The following is a 22,075-nucleotide window of genomic DNA, read 5'->3' on the forward strand; positions in this document are numbered from 1 at the left end:
TATTTTGATCTAGAAATCAAGATTGTTTTGAAGGATCATGGGCAAAATATTTTGTAAAATTACTTCAGTATCAAAATAAATAATATACAAAATATTGAATAATAAATGCTCAAACTTTCAGATGAATAAATACAGCAGAATGATATTTTAGAAATAGTATGCATTCTTTCTCTAGTATTATCTTTACTCCCCTTCCAATTGGAGCATAGCTAACCTTTTAGTTCACTGCCCATTGCCTCAGTTCAGGGATACGATGGGGAAAAGGCAGAGAACAATAAAAGGAAGATTTTCTTAGATTTGGAACTACAAAGCTTAGAATCTTGGGGGAACAGATAAGCATTCCAGACATCAGCTAGGTTTGAGAGGAAACAGTATGGACGCAGAATTCCTGATCTTGCCTTTCCCTACTCCCATCCCAAAAAGGATTTCTCTGGCAGGAAGAAGAAAATTTGAAGAGGAAATAGCGGAGTTTATTTAGACTTTGATGAGCTCCTAAAAAGGAAATCTTACACTAGGCTCCCTGAACTGTCTGGTGAGGCATCCAAGCCTCAGACAGGTTCCTAGATAGAGCCCCAGTGAGGCTGCAAGGCTCCGGGGGTTTTAGTTTGCTAAAGCTCCTGGAATACAATACGCCAGAAATTGGTTGGCTTTCATAAAGGGGATTTATTAAGTTACAAGTTTATAGTTCTAAAGCTATAAAAATGTGCAAACTAAGGAATCCAGAGAAAGACACCTTGACTTAAGAAAGGGCAATGACGTCCAGAACACCTCTGTCAGTTGAGAAGGCATATGGTTGGTGTCTGTTTGTCTTTTGGCTTCTGGTTTCAAACAACTTCCCCAGAGGCATATTCTTTCTGCATCTCCAATGTCTCTGTGTTGGCTCCAAAGTGGTTCCCTCTTAAAGGACTCCAGTAAGCAGATTAAGGCCCACCTTCAAGGGGTGGAGAAATATCTCCATGGAAGTCACCTAATCAAAAGTTCCCACACACAAATAGGTGGGTCACATCTCCATGGAGATGACTTAATCAAAAAGATCCCACCCAAACAATAAGTCTGTTCCTACAAGACTGGATTAGGAAAAAGAACATGGCTTTTCTAAGGTATACAAAAGCGTCAAACCAGCACACCAGACAAGACCCGCCTGCCTGGTTGGTAGCAGACGTCAGTCAACTTTGCAGATTCTCATGCCTCAGGTTGGCATGAGCTTAACAGAATTCTTTTTGGGTGTCCAAGAGGGGCCCCAGGAATATCCTTGAAAAAAAAAAACTGAAAGAGACTTGAAGTCACTGATGGTGACCTGCTTGGAGCAATGACTAAGGGCTATGTAAGAGATGGACGTCACATTGGATAACACATTGGGTGGTACTGCTGAGGATGACGGCTCCCCACATTATCTTATCACAATATATAAGTAATTTGGAAAATAAACAAGGGAAATTCTCAGTTAAATGAGATCTGATTTCTGATGAAATTGATCTCAATAAAGAAACTAAGAGAAAAAAATTCTTATTATCCTAATCAAAAATTAGAAAAGACAGATTGATCTTTGGCAATATCCCAAACTGTGTAATAGGGATCTCCAAAACCAGTTTTAAATCATCCTGATTGATTAGTGACCATTTGTTTCAGTAAGGACATATCTGAAAGCCTCCCTGCAGTATCCATATTTCCATAGTGGAAAGTCAGGCAATTCCTGAAACACATGCTTCCCAGATACCTATGTAAGTTCCTCTCCTGCTCTGGAGAGGCTGCCTTACAAGGACAACTCTCCCTTGTTTGTTTAGTAAGCAGTATGTTCAGATTTTTGTTTCAGATCCTCATGGTTTGTCTCTTCGTTAGACTAAATTGAATTGTAGGAAAAAATATTTACTGTATACCTGAGTTTGTAGACTAAGTATTGTACCTCCTATGCACATTTAAGAACAGCTTCCAAAAGCTTGCCATCTATTTTCAGATGTTGGCTGCTGTCTCTCAGCCCTGGTGGTCTTTTGTCACATAGCCTGGGTTATGGTATTAGGGGACAAGGGGTCCTTCTTTTTTCTAGTATAGGCCAGCCATGTTCAAACTTTAAGGTTCATGATAATTATCTCCTAAAGGGTTTGATACTGGCCCCTCCTTGGCAATGTCTGGCTTCCCAGGTCCAGGGTGGTTCGCAGAATTTGCTATTCTATCAAGATCACCAGGGGCGAGGTTGACGCTGTTGGTTCAGGAACTGCACTTTGAGAACCACTGTTGAAGGTGGTCACTTGATAAACAAGACTGAGTTAGGCTTGGATGGGAAGCCAGGGAAGAGAGAGTAAAGGAGTGGACAAAGGGTTGGAAGTGCCATTTTCAGGGCTGCTCAACCCTTCTCTAAGGATAGTTTAAGAAGGGGCAACATGAATATCTCTCTTCTCCCCAACAGTAAGTTAAGCCATTTTTTTCTGAATCTCAAATTAGGATGTAGTTTCTGAGAAGTACAATTGTACTGAAAGGGAAAGAACCTGCTACTACCCCAGGACAATCTGTTCCTGGAGCTAGCATAAATGCAGCCCCAGGGCCACGCAGACCCATGTTTGAATTGTGGTCATACTACCTATGTGACCTTGGATAAGTCTTCTGATTTCCCTAAGTGTTTTACGTAATAAAATGAAGGGTGGGGAGAGGGAGGCTAGTGGAGCTACTAACAGCTATATCAGAAGTGCATTTTTGATCTAAGTGCCTCAGATTGAAGACTCATGCATGGACTGTCAGCTCATTTTCCTGATTCCACCCCCCACCCATCAGCCTTTGTGGTCATTTGGTGTCCCAAGACCCTAAGCATCACTATATTCCTGCCCTTAGCAATAACTAAGGGCATCCATCCTTATGTCTGGTTGCTTATATTAATCACTACGACAGGACATAAACTCAAAAATCCAAATAATAACCAAAAATATACCTCAAGGCAGCACAGAATTTTCCACTACCACATATGATATGGTGATTTAGCTCAGAGGGGGAGATGAAAAAATCCAGCAATAGTTGAGCACATATTACGCACCAGATGCTTTTACAGATGCCATTTTATTTAACCCTCTCAACAATGCTGATAGATAATCTTATCCCATTTTCCAATTGATGTCTACTGGGACTCAGAGATCAAAAAATTCACTGAAGGGTACAGAGACAATAGCTGCTGAAATGGAATTAAAGATCCACCTCTCCCTAGTTTAAAACCCCTGTTCCTCACATCTTTTTATACTGCCTTGAACATGGCTACAGGTGAAAAGTTGAATATGATGAACTCAACTGAGGGCAGATTTCAGAGAGGTGAACAGAGGATTCCATGTAGCAGAAGAAGCCTGGGAAGGTAGGAAAAAAGAGAAACTGCTTCAGTGATGGTGAGTAGGGCAGTCTCTATAGAGTAGGGACCTATTCTTGGGGCATAAGGAAGAAGACAGATTCAACCAAACCATGGAGCAACCAGAATGGAAAAATGGACTGGCATTTGAGGCCAGCATAGCAATGGTTTACTGACAGTCTTTCTTGGTTTCCTGTTATGGGCAGAATTGTGTCCCCCAAAATACACGTTGAAGTCTTAATCCTTAGTACCTGAAAAAGTGAAGTTATTTGGAAATAGAGTCATTGCAGATGTATTTTTAGATGAGGTCAGACTACAATAGGGTGGGCTGTAAACCCAACATGAATGATATTGTCCCTGTAAGATGAGGAGAAGAGACACAGAGATGCAGACACACGGGGAGCAGACGGCTATGTGGAAACACACAGAGATCGGCGTTTTGATGCTACAAGCCAAAGAAACCTGCGGCCCCAAAAGCTAGAGAGGGCAAGTGAGGATTCTCTCTTAGACTCCCTGAAGAAGGCATGGCCCTGCCAACACCTTGATTTCAGACTTTCAAACTGCAGAACTGTAAGAGAATAAATTTCTGATATTTTAAGACACCCAGTTTTTGGTAATTTGCTACGATAGCCCTACAAAACTAATACAACTCCTTATACTGCTTTTAGTAAAAAATCCAAATTCCCTAACCTGGTTTGCCAGGTCAGCTAGGATTGGCCTCCTACTCATCAGTCTGGTCTCTATATCATTCTCTTACTCCCTGGTTTCCAGAGTGGACTAGCTTTCTCCAAGTGTTGGGAATGTGCCATGTATCTCACCTCAGGTTCATTGCATGTGCTGCTCCTTCTGCTATAACTCCTCTTCTACTTTCCTTTCCTTCCAATGAACACTCACTGTCCTTGCCAAAATAGCTTTCATCTGTCAAGTCTCAGCCAAAATGTCACTTCTTCAGAAGCTCTCCTGGACCTCATGGTCTGGATAGGTTCTCTCTTTTTTATGCTTCCACAACATCCCCAGAGATGCTTGTTACACTTGTCATCATGTGTTTGACATCTGTCCACCCCTATAGACTGTGAATCAGTGCCCTGATGGCTGGAATTGGTCTGTCCTGTCCACCACTCTATCCCATGCTCTAGCACAGTGCTTGGAACAAAGTAAATGATGAGTCTTTATTCACTGAAGAGTTGAGTAAACAAACTAATAAATGAAGGTGATGTGGGAAAACTTATTCCACACTTTTGTTGTTTCTAACCAAATGAAATGTTTTTTCATCATAATGACATTCAAGGCATTTCTTTTCCCTTCTCTCACTCCTCCCCATGGAATGAAGAGTGGCTTAATTGGTTGTTGAGTACAGGATAAGAAAGGGCATACATCCATAGTTCAGCCCGCTTTTGGGGGAAAAAGTCTTTCTGCAGATCACATAAGTTATTGCTTTTCTCCTCCCATGCTGTGTTTCAAAGAGGTGTGCCCACTTATAGGAAGGCCTGTGGCTGGTATTCAGAACTAGGAGCCCATTCTTATCATCCATCCTAGACATGCCCCTAATTCAGCTTCTACTAGTAATAATAATGTTTTATATATGTCTTAGTCCTTATTTAACACTTTTACTGGTTTACAATACGTGTGGAGAGGAGACAGGATAACTTATTAGGCCTCTTAAACCCCAACAAAAGGCATGGAATTTTTATTTATTAAAGGAGGACATGGATTTCAAAAGAGCTAGAAGCAATAAGTAGGTAATGTGAATCTTTAGAAAACACTGCTCAAGGAACCAACATGATCATATTTGACTATCTAGTAACATTTGTTGAGTGTCTGCTCAGCGCAAAGAACGGCAGCTGCCACCATGGGGCTACTGAGACGAGTAAGAGCTCTTCTAGGACCATTGAGAGTTCACAGTTGATTAGAGTAGACAGACACATTCATAAACTCGAATTCAAGAGCAGACTATGATAAGTGCTATTAGAGGGGAATAAACAATGTACTATAGAGTTTGGGGGAAGGAGAAATCAACTTAAAGTCAGGGTATTCAGAGAGCTTTAGAAAAAAAGAGGAATGTGACCAGGGCCTGGGAGAAAAGTGCTAGGGTCCCACTTACCCTGGAGCCCAGATGAAAGAAGGTAGTAGGGGAGCCTATCAGAGGGAGCCTGGATCCTAATTCCTGGTAGAGAACAAGGAAAGTCTTTGGAGTATGGCCAGTAAAAGGTCATGTACAGTTTAAGGGTGATAGAATGAAAAATATTCCCTAAAGAAGTTCTAGCTCTTAAATGGTAAGCAGTTTGCATGAGGAGGATTGGTGGGTAAATTGCAATAATCTTGGTGGAAAGGTAATTTTTTTGCCTTTCAAACCTCTCTGAAGTTGTCCTTACCATAATAATGACTTACCATTATCACCCCTCTCCCATCCTTCCAACTTGACTAGAATAGATTATTTTACTGGCAAGCCTCAGATACAGGCCCAACGCATGAATTTCCTTCTGAATAATTGATTTAAATAGGATGCACTTCCACATATAAACAGATTTTTTGCATGTGTGCTCTACATTATTGACAGGTGAAGTATTAGTTTGTAAAAGATGCCAGAATGCAATATACCAAAAATGGTGTGGCTTTTAAAAGGGGAATTAATCAAGTTGCAAGTTTACAGTTCTAAGGCCCTGAAAATGTCCAAATTAATGTAAACCCATAAAAATGTCCAGACTAAGGCATCCAAGGAAAGATACCTTGGTTCAAGAAGGCCTATGATATTCGGGGTTTTTCCCTCAGCTGGAAAGGCTCATGGCGACATCTGCTAGCTTTCTCTCCAGGCTTCTTCAATGGCTGCTCCAGGACTCTCTTCGTTCTGTTGGTTCTGTTTGTTCTGGTGGCTCTAAAGCTTTTCCTGAAATAGTTCCCTCTTAAAGGGCACACTTCAATGGGTGGAGACACATCTCCAAGGAAACCATCTAGTCAAAAGTTACCATCCACAAATGGATGGATTACATCTCCATGGAAACAATCAGAGAGATACTACCCAAGGATATTGGATGAGGATTAAAGGACATGAGTTCTGTGGGGTACCTAATAGCTTTAAACTGACAGAGAAGGTGAACTTCTCTGGTCTTCTATCACCAATGACTCCTCACACATGCACCAAGGTAAAGGAGAGAGAAAGAAAGCATGGGACCAACATATTCAGAATCACCCCCCAGCCCACAAGATTCAAACACCCAAAACATTCTTTGCCTTCAGCTTTTCTTTTCCATCATGCTATAAGTATGGATTTTTCATCTACTCAACATTTAGTTTCTTCTCCTGCTAATAATGTCCTGATTTTCCTGGTGATATATTTCTTCTCCCTAGACTCAGTGATGAATTCAGGCGTGTGGATAGGGCCTAAGCAATTTCAATGAAAAATGATCTGGAAACTTGTTGCAGCTATTTTGAAAGAGGTACACTCTTCTTGGGACTGCTAAGTTTAGAGGATGAAAGCTTACAGCTTGCTTATACAAGGAGAAACCCTGCCTAAGAAAACACAGCAAAAAGCAGAACGAAGCTATAGGGAAAGAAAGATGTCAAAGGGCATTATCTGCAAACTTGGATTCAACAAAACATGAAGTCAAATATACCCATGCACGTTTATCTCACATGAGCTAATGCTTCCCTTCGATGACTCAAGCTGGTTTGAATGAGGTTTCTATCACTCGTAGCTGAAAACATACCAACTAATGCACTCAGACAGGGTACCACATCTCAAATGCCTCTTTTCTGTCTTTTCGTCTACAGTTATTTGCTACTCTCTTTTTACCTTATGAAGAATCTTTATTCTTTAGATATGATGCTTGCCCTTACTTAGGTGCTTCTGAACTTCTTTTCTGAATGGAGAACCTAAGTGATGTGCCTGCTCTGGATCCTGGGAACTAGCATGAGGGCTGGAACTGGAGTCGTGTTTGCCCATCAGCTTCTGCGTGTAGCTTCAAGATGTCTCTGAAAACCAGCATCCTAGCTTTAAGTGGGATCCTGCCAAGCTAACAAGTCTCCTGAAGCATCAGACTAAAGGCCCTCAGTAGCCCATGCACAGAGATGAGAACCAGAGTTATATGGGCAGTTAACCCAGGATGATGAGTAGGAGAATAGAGCCTGAGGGCTGGGATCTGTCTAAATAGCAAGTAGACTTGCTCAGTAGAGTGTTGTTGGAGGATACTTCAGGAGATAAGCCTGGAGTAACTGAAAGCCAATTTGTGGAGGCCTTAGCCAGGCTGAGCACTTTGGAATTCATAGCAAAAAAAAAAAAAGAGAGAACTTTAGGACTATAATTTTAGAGGCAATTAGGGGCAACTGGTGGCAAAGAAACCTATGAAAAGGCTCCCATTCTAACACAAGATGGCTCTGGCTTAAAGCTCGGGTGACTGGGAGAGAGTTGGCATCTCATCTGGGGAAAAGCCACTTCACACAGGAAGCTGGTTTTGCAGAGTGAAGGGAGAAGACTTGAGTTATATATTTGACCTGTGGAATTTCAAGTGTTAGGAGATGAAGATAATGTGGAACACATTGACTTGGAGATACAGAGAGAGTTGGGCTGTAGATTTAGGGTTAGGGGTCATTTCCCTTAGAAGGAAAAAATGAAGCGATGAGCATGACCAACTTATCTGAGGGAGAAAGTGCCAGAAAATTTGCCATTTGTTTCTTTCACTTGCTTTATGGAAAGAGGCTGGTAATCCATCTAACAGAGAACATATAAACTTCAAAATATAGAGTAATTTAGGAGGAAACAGAGAAGCCTCAGATGGAATCTAGTCAGCTACACGGAATGATTCCCTTCTTGGGAAGTATTTCTCTGTGCTAGCCAGCACATTTTGACAAAAAAAAAAAGCTGCTTTCCTTCATAAGACCACACACACATTTTGACTTTAAAAATAATTAGAAAAATAATTTTTCAGAAAAGGCAACCTACCACACAGAAAACATCATTCATATTTTTATCTTTTATTTGCAATGACATGGCAGAAAGCCTTACTCCAGGAAATCATGGCTGTCAGATGATACCGGGTTTGTAAGGAATGTGTGGATTGCTTATTGATTCCAAGACAATAAACCACGAGAGTAAGAGATTATTTATATTTCACCTTCTCCTCTTCTCTTTTCTCCATATTCTGCTAGTCATTAATCTCTGCCAAAATTTCTCTCCTATTTCTGTTGCTTCAGCCAACCCATATTTGTTGTGAACATACTATGTGCCAAACTATACCAAGAAGTCAGGAGAGAGAACAAAACTAATCTTTACCTTCAAGTTGTTTAGAGACAAAGAATAGAACAGATAAAATACAACTCATTTGCTAGAAATACAATGTTGTACTAATGGAAATGATGGAGAGATACTCTCAGTTTTGGTTGACAGAGAAGATTTCTCCTAGGAAATGAGATTTCATATGTGATTTGTGATGTGATATAAAAAGTGAATAGGAACTTTCCAATCAAAGAAAGAGAGAGGTGGAAGGGCATACCAGCCAGGGGAATAGCATTGAAAAGAGATTTATTAACTCATTCACTCTACCAACACTTATTAAAGTCCCAGCCATGGTACTAGCCACTAGGGATAAAAAAATAAATGAAACACCTGCAAACCAGCAAGGATTATTTTTAGGATCCATTTTCTATGCACCTAAGATATTGGTCCTACATATTTCTGTCTTTGTCTCTCTTAGATCCCCATTTCTATGGACACTTCTTTTTTTAAAAAAATGGATCGTTCAAGGTACTATGATGACAAAACAGGCCTCCTTTATAATCACCAGAAGCAGATCATATCACAATATCATTGTTTTGTACAGCCTTCTATTTGTAATTTTGAAACCTCAATATTTTCTGTTTAGGGGATTAATGATCTCTCTTTTCCAGGCAGCTGGGACAGGTTGGAATGATTACTGTAACTTTGATACCCAGAGCAATTAGAAGTCCTTCTGCTCAGCTGCCCGGAGGGATGTTCTGGTTTCAGTGCTGTCACATATAATCCTGCCTTGGACAAAATGAAGCGGCATTTGAAATGACAACAGAAGCCCTCTGCCCCATGTGGCAGATATAAAAATAGACCCATTGCTGCAGGGAGTGCAATGAATGTCACCTTGTTTTTTCTTCATTTTTTTGCATTACTTTTTCTACCTCCTTTCCCCCCACATACAAATAAAGTGGAGTTCCTTGAGAACAGATACTGGTATTATGTGCTATCGCTGACATGACTCAATTTATTGACTTCTAGAAGCCAGCATGAATGAGCTTTGGGCGAGGAGATGCCACGAGAAAGTATAGAATTCATCTTGCCAGGTTCTCAGCAGTAACCAAGAGTTCTGACATTGTACAGACAGTCCCACGTGCCTTTGTGATAACCCCAGGGGATGTAAACCCCTTGTACTTCATTTGACAACTTTACAGTATCTTCCGAGCACAGTGCCAGGTACAGCTATTTCTCAAAACTTTGACCTTCCTCTTATTGGTTTAATTATTCTCCCACTCCGGGAGGTTTCATTTCTCTAAACCTGACATCTAATCAGTTTGCAGGTCCTGTTGATTCTTTCTTTATCTCTCTTCTATCCAATCCTGTTTTCTCATTCCCATCACCTCTACCAAACTTAGCCAGCTGTTATCTCATATTTAGATGAAAACAAGATCATGGTGCCCATCTGCCTATGGACTCTCTCACCCAGTCCATACTTCCCAGAGCCACTAAGGTTTCCCTGTAGTGGAGTTTTTATCTGCCATTTTCTTAATTAAAAATGGCCTGTACTCACTATAAATGTCCAGTCTTCAGGAGAGGATTCAGAACTTTTCACATTTTACCACTGCCGTGATCCCCTCCATCAACCCACGGCCCTGACTCTACTCATTGTGCATGCTGCCTTTTGGGAAGGACTGCCCTCTCTGTCCAAAGCCACTTGTCTGGCTGCCTCTGTCCTTTTTACTGTGCCCTTGAAACCAGCTCCGAGGCACTGCCAGACTAAGTGTCCTCAGTATCAGGAAAAGACCTCCCCATCATCAGTCAGGCGGAGCCCGTCTGCCTAAATGCACCACATATCACGGTTCTAAGTCTTCCAAAATGGCATCGATGCCACTGGCATTTCCCTGGCCCCAGAGGCAGTTTCTTAAGACTTAGAGGAACACATTTGCTTGAAACTGGGAAGGGCAACAGAAATCTCAGTGATTACTATTTCAAAAGGCAAGAGGAATTTAACTCCATTTTCTCTGGTGTCGTACTTTTTCTATCCCTGGAGCAAATTATACTCACAAGCCATTTCCCAGTACCCAGGACTCTTGCTTCCAGCTCCCCAAAATGGTGAGTCAGAGGGAATCCGGCTGTAAATAAAGCAACAGCAAACTTTTAGAGGAAAATAAATGGAGAAGGAGCTTATAAAATGCACCACAAAATCTAAAATATACCTGTCAAATAGTAGGATTATTTACTAGACGGATTATTCACAAGTTTATTTAGAGATACACAACAGCCTACTAAATCTTCGTGAAAACCCTGTAGACTGTACAGTTTTCTGTTCTGATGGTAGACAAGGAAACTAAGGCTTAGAATTTAACCACTTCCATACAGATAAAAATAAGAGAATGCAGTTAAATTGCTTTGTATAATCTCAAAATATGTATTATTTCTGATTCCACCCCTCAGACCACCAGGGACATTCCTATTACATTATCCATTCAACAAATATAACAAATATTTATTGAGCACCTCTGGTATCATGGGGTCATATATTAGTGATTGGGCACTCAATGGCAATTACATCACCAGGCATCAAGAATTTTAAGGTTCTCATATTGTTATTGACACAAAATGGTAAAAAGGAATGGAAATATAGATTGACAATTATTATGACAATGGATACACAGAGCATGTTACCGACAAGTAATGCTTGTTGGAAGAAATGGTGTTTACACTGATTTTTGAAGGGTAAGTAAAATGAGCTAGACAAAAAGGACAAGTAAAGAAGGTCGAAGAAGAAATACAAGAAAAAGTTCAGAGCAAACAGCATAAATGGGACACCAAGAAATTCACTATTGTTGGACAGTAGGAAGGAAGGAAGAAGTTGAAAGAGTGGGAAGGCAGAGATAGAGGCTGAGGACAGGCCAAGGGGTTGAGCTTTGTCCTGGAGCCTGTAGAGAAGTCTTGAAGATTTGAAATCGAGAATGTCATGATGCCCAAATCACTCTGGGAACAAAAGACAGGCGGGCTGAAATATAGAGCTCAGTAGGGAGGCAGTGCTAGTTATCCAGACAAGTACTAATATAGGAGAGGAGTAATTGTCTGGGAGAGAAGTAGAAGGAGTTGAGCATTTTAGAAGGTGGATCTAAATGGAACTTAACTGCCGATAAAGACTCGGAGAGTTACCTGAGGCAGAAGCCAGTGAGGATGCTGTCTTTTTCCTTTTGTGATGTCTTCTGGGACCAGAGCTGTAGATCTCAGGGGAGGGAGCTTTGTCTTCCTTGACACCCTCCAAACTTATTCCCCTTCACCTCGATTCCCTGTCCATCTCAGCACCTACAGATGTTTGAGCCTTTCTGATAATTCATTATCCCCTGCATTCTTATTCCCTTGTTAGTTGGTATAATATTTTTCCCCCATTCTTCCCAAACTCAATCCCCTGAACCATGCCATTAGCCCCTCTGAAGCCCGTGATCCATGATCAGCACATTTGCCCCTATTTCCTATCTATTACCTACTTCTGTTGATTCTGCCTTCAAAAAGGATCTTTAATCCACCAGATTTTCTCCACTTCTCCTACCACCACCCTGGTCAAACTACCATATTTTCCCTGGATCTGGACTACAAGCTTGCTATTGGGTCTCCAATATCTTCTTTTATTCCTCTCCGAATGTTTCCATTAGGCAGAGTGACCTCACAGAGTGACCTCACCAAAAACGATATCTGATCATGTCATCTCCCACTTTTAAAGTTCTTTAAAGTCTCCACATTGCACATTTAATAAAATCCCAACTCTTTACCCTTGTCTAAATGCCCTGTGTGATTTGGCCCTTAATTATCTCAAATGTATTATTAGTCTCAAATTATTAGTCCCAATTATTTCTTTCCTGAGTGTCAGCCAAGCACTTCTTTTAGTTTCTTGGTCAAGCTAACTTTCACTCCACCTCAGGCCATTTGCACAAACTGCTTCCTCTTGCTAAAATGCTCTTTTCTCCACTCTTCGCCTGGCCTAATCCTGCTCATCTTTTATTTCATAATTCAAATATAATTTTTTTAATGACTTTCCTGAGCTACCAATCAACATTAGTTCTCTTTTATTATTCTCTTTCATAGAGCTGAATTCTTTTCTTGATTGTAGCTTCCTTCCTTCTTTTGTGTGTGTTTGCTTGTGGGTGTGAGTGTGTGCGAGAGTGTGTCTTATTTATCATTTAATGCTTAATCCCTTACTAGACTTAAAATTCTATGCGCGCAGGAATCATGGCTGTTTTCCTCAGCACTCCCTCTGATGACTAGCACAGTTCCTGAAACAGAGTGGGTATTGAACAGATATTGTTAAAGAAATGAATTTGAAGTCAAGTCAGGGGGGGTTGGTGGGGGGGCATCCAGAAGGACTCCTGAGTTTCCGGCTGAGACAACTATGAAGATGAAGTCATCATATAACAGGTGGGGAAGACAGGAGAGGGAGGTGCAGGTCAACTGAATATGGGAATCAGGAGGGAAATAATTCCACTTTGGACATCTTCTGTGCAAGGAATCTATGAGCAATCAGGTGTAAATATCAAGGAAGGTACTAATATTTACCATCCTAAAGCTTGGGATAGAAGTCTGGACTTGAGGTATGGTTTAGAAGTCTGTTATATAAATGGTAACTGGAGCCCAGATGAGCACATCCAGCTGCTTTCTTTGTTGGTGCCAGTTAGTGTGCCATCCTTTTCTTATTCTTCACAAACTTTATGGCCATAGACACATGGTTCTGAAATTAGAAGAATGACCTAAATGGCCCTTCAGGTTGAGAGCCCCAGTTGTCTACATTTCTGAAGGACTGTTTAGGAGATATCCAATGGCTCCAAGACAGAATTTTGGTAAAATTCATAACAGGCCCTGAGAAACTGCAAAATAATTTTTGGCCTCTTCTTAGCCATCTTCCTCCTCTGTTCGGCCTGGATGGAGAAGGTAGGATTCTAGAATTTCAGAACTTGAGGGGAGTGTGGAGATATTCTTGCATACCTTGTTTATTCTAAAGGAAAAAGAGCAGAAGTTGAGAGAAGGGAAGTGACTTGTCCAAGATCACACAACTTCAAAGTGGTAGAGTCTGAGATAATCAGGTCTCTCAATTCCTGTTCAAAAATTTTTTGGAGAATGCAACTGGTACCACTGATTGTGCTTATCCCTTAGTGTGAAATCCCCATCCTCACCCTTTGGCCCTTGTCTTCCGCCCATCATACAGATATCATGGGGGTCTTCAAACCAGTCCCAGCTCTGTGAAGACCCCTGAGACCTCAGACTGCACCAGTTTGACCCATCCAAGTTCCCTGCCCTCATTCTGCCTACTTCCTTGAACCTGGAGATGGTGGTTTTCTTCCCTTCCTTTCTTAACAGAGAAAACCTGTGGACAGAGCTTCATGGAAAGAAGCCTTTATAGTGCTAGAGTTTTGTGCACACCAAGGTGATCTTAACATACTTGTAAACGAACGTACACAGCTGATGACAAGGCCACACCTGACCTGAAGCTGAGCTGATCCAGACTCCTAGCACCTTCCAGATGCACCAGCTTCTTCCTGTTGCTTCCACCAGCCTCGGAGCCTGTGTCCATGCTGTCGCTATTTTCTGGGCCTCTCTTCTCGCTGTACTCTGCATGATTTGCTCTATCAACTCCTTTGGGTCTCTACTGAAATGTTACCATGTCAGGGAGTCCTGACTTGATTTGCCCATCTAAAAGGGCCATCCCTGCCTGCAGCAGTCTCAGGTCCAGGAAAGAATATGTAAATCTGCCTAATCTTGGGATTCAGCCTTAGGAAGCCACTAGCCCAAAGTCACAAGCTGCATTCTCCAATATCATCCTCTTATCAGTAATCATGTGATTTTTTTTTTTTTTACCTTCATGAGCCTTATTCTTTTGCCTAATATTTCATTTGATTCAGAACTTTGGTGGGAAGGGGAGTGCTTTCTACTGGGTCTCTTCAACAACCACCCCATCAGTGTATCAGCCAGTCAACAACAGTTACTGGATGCAGTACTGTGGTGAACAGGTTATTTGTGGAGCCTGCTCTAGGCAGCAGGGATGCTCTGGCTGCATCACGCACATTCTCATTTAAACCAATTTAAATTGAGGTAGGATGATTATTTCCATTTTACTGATGGAATAGCCACGGCTCAGAATGTAAGCAACTGTATAACAAAACTCAATTTCTTTTTTTTTTTTAAATACAAGGTTATCAAAAGCTAAAAAGACTTAGTCTCTTATAATATTTAAAACTACAGAAAGAATAATTATCATTATTTCCCAAATAATATTTGCCCTTTCCTTAAGCCGTTTTAAGGATACTTAAAGCATAGTCCAAAAATTAAGGCTGACAATTGCCAATATGAACCAACCCACACAGTAATAAAATCAATACTTATATTTCCCTTAAGGCCACTATTTACTGTTTGCTGCACCATTTCCTTAATGGAATTGCAGTTATGTTTGCAGAAACCCTGTAACTATCATTTTGATGTTTTAACTAAAAGCAGCTTTCTTGAGAAAAGAAAAGGTAAAGAACAAGCAACTACTCCTCCCCATCCCCAAAAGAAAACCAAGCACTTGTCCTCAGTAAGCATAGGCAGCACATGTGGCAGCCAGAATATCTACTCTGCTATGTATGATGCCATCAGCCATGGCATTAGGTGTTGTTTCTGCCTTCCAACTCCCACTGTACTGTGGAGACAATCAGACGAATTCTGAATCATAACATCTTCCAGCCTATGGAAGTTAGACCGGGTTAGCTAGGCACAAGCTGCAATGGGAAAAAAGGGAGGACCGTCAAACTGAGATGGAAGAAGCTGGGGTTATAGTGACTTCCCAGAAGGATGAATTGAGTTTTGCAATTGAGTAGGAATCAGGTAACCTCAGATTATTACCGTATCACTTACTGCCTGTTTGACATTAAACTGGTTCTGGAACTTTTCTAAATCTGAGTTTTCTCATTTGTAAAATGGATATAAGAATCACAGTGAAAAAGGTTTGTAAGGGGGACTTAATTGATGCCACAGTTGTGAGGTCCTCAGCAACCTTTGTGGCCCAGAGTAAGTGTTCGTTAATGTCAATATTCTCCTTATTCATTCTTGGGTTGCAGCACTAGAGTAAGGTTGGTCATGGGTTGAGAAATTAATTTTTTCCTGGAGATAGGTGATTCAGTTAGACATACCTTTGATTTTTAGACATGAACTGCTTTGGGAGTGATTTGCACAGGTGACTTTCAGAAATGCAGGTATAATATAATTTCATAATTGAACTACATTCACCACTCCAAGACCTGAAATCAAAACATCCTCATGTCAGTTTTATCTGCTGCTCACAAACTTTTTTTGAGAGGGTAGACAGAACCCAGATGTTCAACGAACTTTTATTGTTTATTTGGCAGTTTATACAACTCTGATGAAACTATTACAATCCAAGTGTCCCCATGCTTATCCCAGGAAAGCAGACAGTAATTATCATTCTGTGGGTGCTCAGAACGCTTTGAAGCATTTTTCATCATCAAAATGTAAGGAGGTAATTTTCATTTTATTTGTTTAGTTCCTGATTGTTTCTTCCTTTCATTTTATGGGATCAAAGAAGAGAGCATTGCACACTACATTTGGTGTGGGATTAAAACAAAACCGTGTTCTCAAAGCCTTTTGTGAAGACCTTGATTGCATTGTTTACTGGATGTGGTAGTATAATGTCCAGGTCTTGCGAAAAAAAAGTAAGTTTAAAGGAAAATTTGACTCATTATTTTTTTCTCTCTTGCTTCTGAGCTGGGGTGAATGCCAGAGACTAAAATAAAGCAATCTAGAAAAGTCCAACATGAATTTTAAATCCCCCTTTCTCCATCCCCAGGCTGATATTCATGGAGGGAAGGGATCTAATTATCCCTGGAACTGCTTCAAGTGCCAATAATTAGACTTTCAGCCTTGGCATAGCCTGGCCTTGTCCATGGTGAGAAGTGTGAACTGTCTGCATTTGGAGCACCTGGTTGTGTGTTGAAATGAAGACCTGGGGCCTAACTCCAGATATACTGCACCAGCTGCATTGGGGATGCAGTCTGGGAATATTTTAAAAAGGTCCTCAAGGTTTTCTTATGCACACTGAAGTTTGCAACCTACTGGCACTAAATGTGAGCTAAAGCACATAAGAGCAGACATAACTATTGCTTTCCCAACAGTTGGACTGGAAACCAACTAATTTGGTTCTGTTTGGAAAAGATAGGTCAAGAAAATTAATGAAAATAAGAGATACAGCGACGTTTTGCAAAAAGCATTCTCATCTCAAAATCTCTCTCTTTTGTCTCCTGTTTCTCATTATAAAATGTTCCATATGATGATTTTCAGCATATTCCCTGGAATCAGTCCTCTGTTGAGCTCCAGGGAAAAACAGAGGTCAGAATTAAGTTCTAGAGGTGCAAGAATGCAGTTCTCTTTGCCTCTGTCCCTGGCCTCCTTTCTATTAAACAACTCGTCTGCAGCTTGCTTCAGTCTTCTTTATCTAAGAAACTTTTGCAATGCTCCCAGCTGGAATGAATCTTTCCTCCCAAGCCACCAAGCTCTTTATCCAGTGTGTTCCACTCATTCCTATCTGCCTTGCATTGAGTTAAATCAAATGAAATGCCCCTCATGTAGTGCTCTCCAAAGCATTTTCACCTATACAACCTCATTAATCTTAATGATATATCTTGTGGTTTCGGCATTGGTACTTTCTGAGGTTTAAGAAAAGGTCTTGAGGCTCCAGGAACTTCCCCAAGGTCAGGAATCAGGTTAATGCTAGAATCAGGTCCTGCTTCCTCTAAACCCCATTTCTTTCTATTACACCGTTTTCCATATAAAATATATAGTTTTGTGCCTCCTTCATGAAAGTTTCAATTTAAAAATTAAAGCAGCCAAATATGCCAGAAGCATATGGCAGTAGAATGTCATCAGGGTCTCTTTCCTTAAGAAACCTAGTAATATCAAGTAGTATGTCAGGTTTACAAATAACTTTCCTTCTGTATTGTATCCATTCTTTTCTCTCTTCAATATATTTAAGTTTCTATGTGCTGGATACGATACCAAAAACTAAGCATAATAGTAAAAGTACAAAAACAAACAAAAAAGCCCACAGCCCCTGGCCTCAAGGATCTTAAAAAAATGAGGAAAATATACGTGAAACTTATCACAACATAATAAGGTAATTGACATCAAGAATCTACACACAAAGAAGAAACTCTCCCTGGGTATTCTAGAGAGTCCACAAACTTAACATGTTATTAAGAAATTATCCTCAGAGAATAGACTGGCTTGCATTTTGTGTCAAGTCTCCATCACTTAGTACCTTTGTTATCTTGGGGATTTAATTTAATGTGTTCCTCCTTAAAGATCAAATGAGTTAATGTGTGGAAAGAACTTAGAAGGGTCCAAGAACAGAGTCAGTGTTCAATAAATGTCAGCTATTATGATTATGATTATTGATATTATTGTTAGGTAGTGTCTGCCAAATTTGGAAAGGTTTTAGCCATTAGTTATTCAAGAGTTTTTTCTTTTACCATGTTCTTTCTCTACTCTTCTGGAATTCTGAAGACGTGACCATTAAAATTCTTGGTATTGCCTCACAGGTTGTAAGATTATTTTTTTTCAAAACTTTTTTCCCAGCATGCAATTAAAATTGGATAATTTCTATTGGTCTATCTTCAAGTTAATTGGCTGTTTCCTCTGTCATCTCCATTCTACCGCTGATCTCTTCCAGTGTTATTTTTTATTTCGGTTAGTGTATATTTCAGCACTCAATTTTCCATTTGATTCTTTGCTGTAGCTTCTATTTATCTGCTGAAACCTTCTTTCTTTTATATCAAGCATGTTTACTGTAAGTTGGTGAAGCCTGGTGTGCTGGTTTGAAACTGTTATGTCCCCAGAAAAGCCATGTTCTTTTAATCTAATCTCATGGGGTAGACCTATTGTTGGGTGGGAACTTTTGATTAGGATGTTTCCATAGAGATGTGATCCTATCCATTCAAGGTGGGTCTTAATCTGTTTATTAGAGTTCTTTAAGAGGGAGACATTTTGGACAAAGCACAGACACTTGGAGACAAAAACTGGCTCAGGAGATGCTCCAGCCTAAGAGATGAAGTCCAGAGTTTGCCCTGGTGAAGCTAAGAGAGGACCCACAGATGCCTAGAGAGATGAATGCCCCAGAGATACTAAGGACACAGAGAAAGATCCACTGGAATCAGAAGTTGAAAGCAATGAACCAGGAGCAAGGACCAGCAGATGGAGCCATGTGCCTTCCCAGCTGACAGAGGTGCTCCAGATGCTGGCAGCCTCTTTTAAAGAGTCCAGGTATCACTTTGTTGATGACTTAATAAGGACACATTCATGGCCTTAGAGCTGTAAATTTTAACGTAATAAATCCCCTTTGCAAAAGTCAATCCATTTCTGGTATACTGCATTCTGGAACTTTTAGCAAACTGAAACACATGGTTAAAATGACTTCATTAAAGTCTTTGTCTAATAATTCTAATATGTTTCTTGTCTTGGGGTTAACATATCTTCATTATCTTTTTCCTTGCAAGATACTGAAAATTTCCTATTCTTCAAAATTAATAATTTTGAATATTATATTACAGGGGGTCTGGGTCTTATTTAAATTAGACAGAAAATAATTTTTGTTTGTTTCAGCAGACAATTGATCCAATTAGATTTAGTCCACAAGTTCCTACCTGCCTTCTTACCAGGTTATGCTTCTAATGTTTGTTCAATATTCAAAGTCCTATTTAGCTCTGCCTCATGCTTGCACCACCCAGTGGCCAAGACAGGACATGAGTCAGGGGTTACCCCACAATTCAGTTCTCAAAGTCTTTTTTGGTTTTTTTTTTTTGGTTCTTTATTTAATCAAGGTGACATAAAAGTTTGAAAGTAAATAGAGAAGACAACGTGATTTTAAAAACACAATTTTTTTTTAAGTGAAGAGGCATTGTTTAAAACAATAAGAAAGGAGATGGTCAACATACATATCAATAAGTATATTGGTTGGAAAAGACATAGAATCTTTGTTATCTAGGCAGATTACTCAGATGGTTAAAATTCTTTTATAGCTTCTCACTAAGAGCAAATAAATAATCCAAGGAAACACTGTCATTTTAATGGTGAAAACCAAATTCTTATTTTGCATGAAGATACATCTGATAAGAAAACTATTAAAAATCTTATAAAACTGTAAAATTTTAGTCAACCTAACCACATCCAATAAAATTCACTTCCAGCCAGACTTTTACAATTTTCTGTACCTATCCATTTTGTCCTACACATTCCTGTTTCTCATTCTGCAACAATCAGTTACTTTACTTAAGAGGAAAAAGTACTTTTTCCTTAACTAAACACTTCCTGCACACTTTACATACTTAAATTACCAAAAAAAAAGATCTTGAAATCAATCTCCAAACCCAATTGTACAGGTTACAATTTCACAATTTTAGGTTTTTACTTCTAGCAGCTCTAAGATACTGGAGACTAAAAGAAATACCAATATAATGATTCAGCAATCATACTCATTTGTTAAATCCTACCACGTATAACCCCACCATCACCTTTTCTCTTTCTCTCACTCTAGAGGTATTTGGGCTGTGCCCTTTCTAACTTTTTCATGTTGTAAGCGGCTGATGATAATATGGGATAGCGGGATGGAACTAGTTGATGCTCTGGAGAGGCTGGGTCCTCCAGGTTTCAGGACTTATCTGGTCCAGGGATCCATCTGGAGTTGTAGGTTTTTAGAAAGTTACTCTAGTGCATGGAACCTTTGTAGAATCTTATATATTGCCATAGGTGTTCTTTAGGATTGGCGGGAACGGTTTTGGTCAGGGTTTGGCAAATTATGATACTTGCATAAGAGTGACTTCCAGAGTAGCCTCCCAACTCTATTTGAACTCTCTCAGCCACTGATACCTTATTTTGTTATACTTCTTTTCCCCCTTTTGGTCAGGATGGCATTGTTGATCCCACAGTGCCAGGGCCAGACTCATCCCTGGGAGTCATCTCCTATGCCACCAGGGAGACTTTCACCCCTGCATGTCAAGCCCATGTAGGGAGAAGGGTCTCAAAGTCTTTTGTATGCAATTTAGGGTCAGTTCCATGAATGGACAGTTTGGTGGGGGCCCAAGAAATCATGCACAACCTTATGGGACCATCTTCTTTCCCTGGATGATTTTCCTGGCTCATTCTGACTCTGAGCACCCCTCTGGTTTTCTGTTTAGGAAATGGGACTAGTGTCCCTGCTCTGCTATGCACTTGTGACTGAATCTGCCTCAGAGGCCAAACAGCAAGGGGACAGAAAATGAGAAAAAGCACTTGCTGTCTTGGGGCATAGATCCTCTGGGCTTCCCCTCCCTTGGGGTTGTAGGTGCCTGCTCAGCTAGTGTTGTCAGTTCCACCGCTGTCACCTGGAAACTGGGAAAGAAGGAAAAAATATACCGAAAAAAATTCAGGGGATTATTTCCCAACCCACAGAAATCCCCTTTCCTGCTCATTGGACCAAAAAGACAGGGCTTTACTTGGATCTCTTTCTGTCCATACTTGGTGCAAAGGTTTTAGGCTGCCTTTGGGTCCAGACTGAGAGATACTGGGGGGAGGAAGGAAAGAGGAGATTCATCCCAACTTGTTGTTATTTTGAGTTCAGGTTTCCTTCCCCAATCCACCTGCTACAATTTACTTTTTTAATAGTCCTAAGATAGCTTCTATATGCATCTGTTCACATTTTTAAATTGCATTCAGTGGGAGAGGCAGGGAGGAGTATGCTTAAAGCATCTTGACAGAAACGAAAACTGTCATGTTTTGAGTTTGTTGCATCTCTCTTCTTGCTTAGATTTTTCAGGATTGATTTCAGGAAAAAGAGCTTGTATACCGTTCGAGCATGTTGTCAAGAATTTGAAACAGGGGGCTCTCAGTCTCCTTTGCTTCTGAGTCTAATTTCCTTCAGGCTCATTTTAAAGCTGTTAACATCCTTTTGGTTGCAGTTTACATTTCTGAGTCCTTTCTGCTATTTTTTAGGGCAGAGGATCTTTTGGTCTGTGGGGCAATATAAATAAATGATCACTCTTCACTTTTAATGATGAGGAAACGGGTACCCAGTGGCAAAGGCATTCTTAGCCAGCCAGTTCATGATTCATTCGGATTTGATCCAGTTTAAATTTATAGACATTTATTGATTTCCTCCTTTGTTTAAAACTTTATAAAAGACACTAAAGAGATGAATCAGCCTCAGTTCCTTCCCTAAAGGAATTCAGGCAAAGCACTCCCCAGAGCCTTGCTACCTTCCATCTACAAAGTTGGAATAACGAGATGCACCATATACAGATTGTGTGGTTATTTTGAAAAATGAAATAAAAGTATGTTTTGTAAGTGTTAAGTGTTATGTCAGTGAAGGGTATTAATAATTATATTTTCCCTAAATTTGCTTTCTTTCAAGCCTTAAGAGGAGCCTGAAGATAGGATCCTGGGTTTTGATGAATAAAAATGTTTCTTTAATCCTTTACGGTTTTGTTTCCACCTCTTTCTAGCCTAATATTTCAAAGTAAAATAAACCT

The sequence above is a fragment of the Tamandua tetradactyla genome, chromosome 6 (genome assembly GCF_023851605.1).
Source record: "Tamandua tetradactyla isolate mTamTet1 chromosome 6, mTamTet1.pri, whole genome shotgun sequence".
Taxonomy (NCBI): domain Eukaryota; kingdom Metazoa; phylum Chordata; class Mammalia; order Pilosa; family Myrmecophagidae; genus Tamandua; species Tamandua tetradactyla.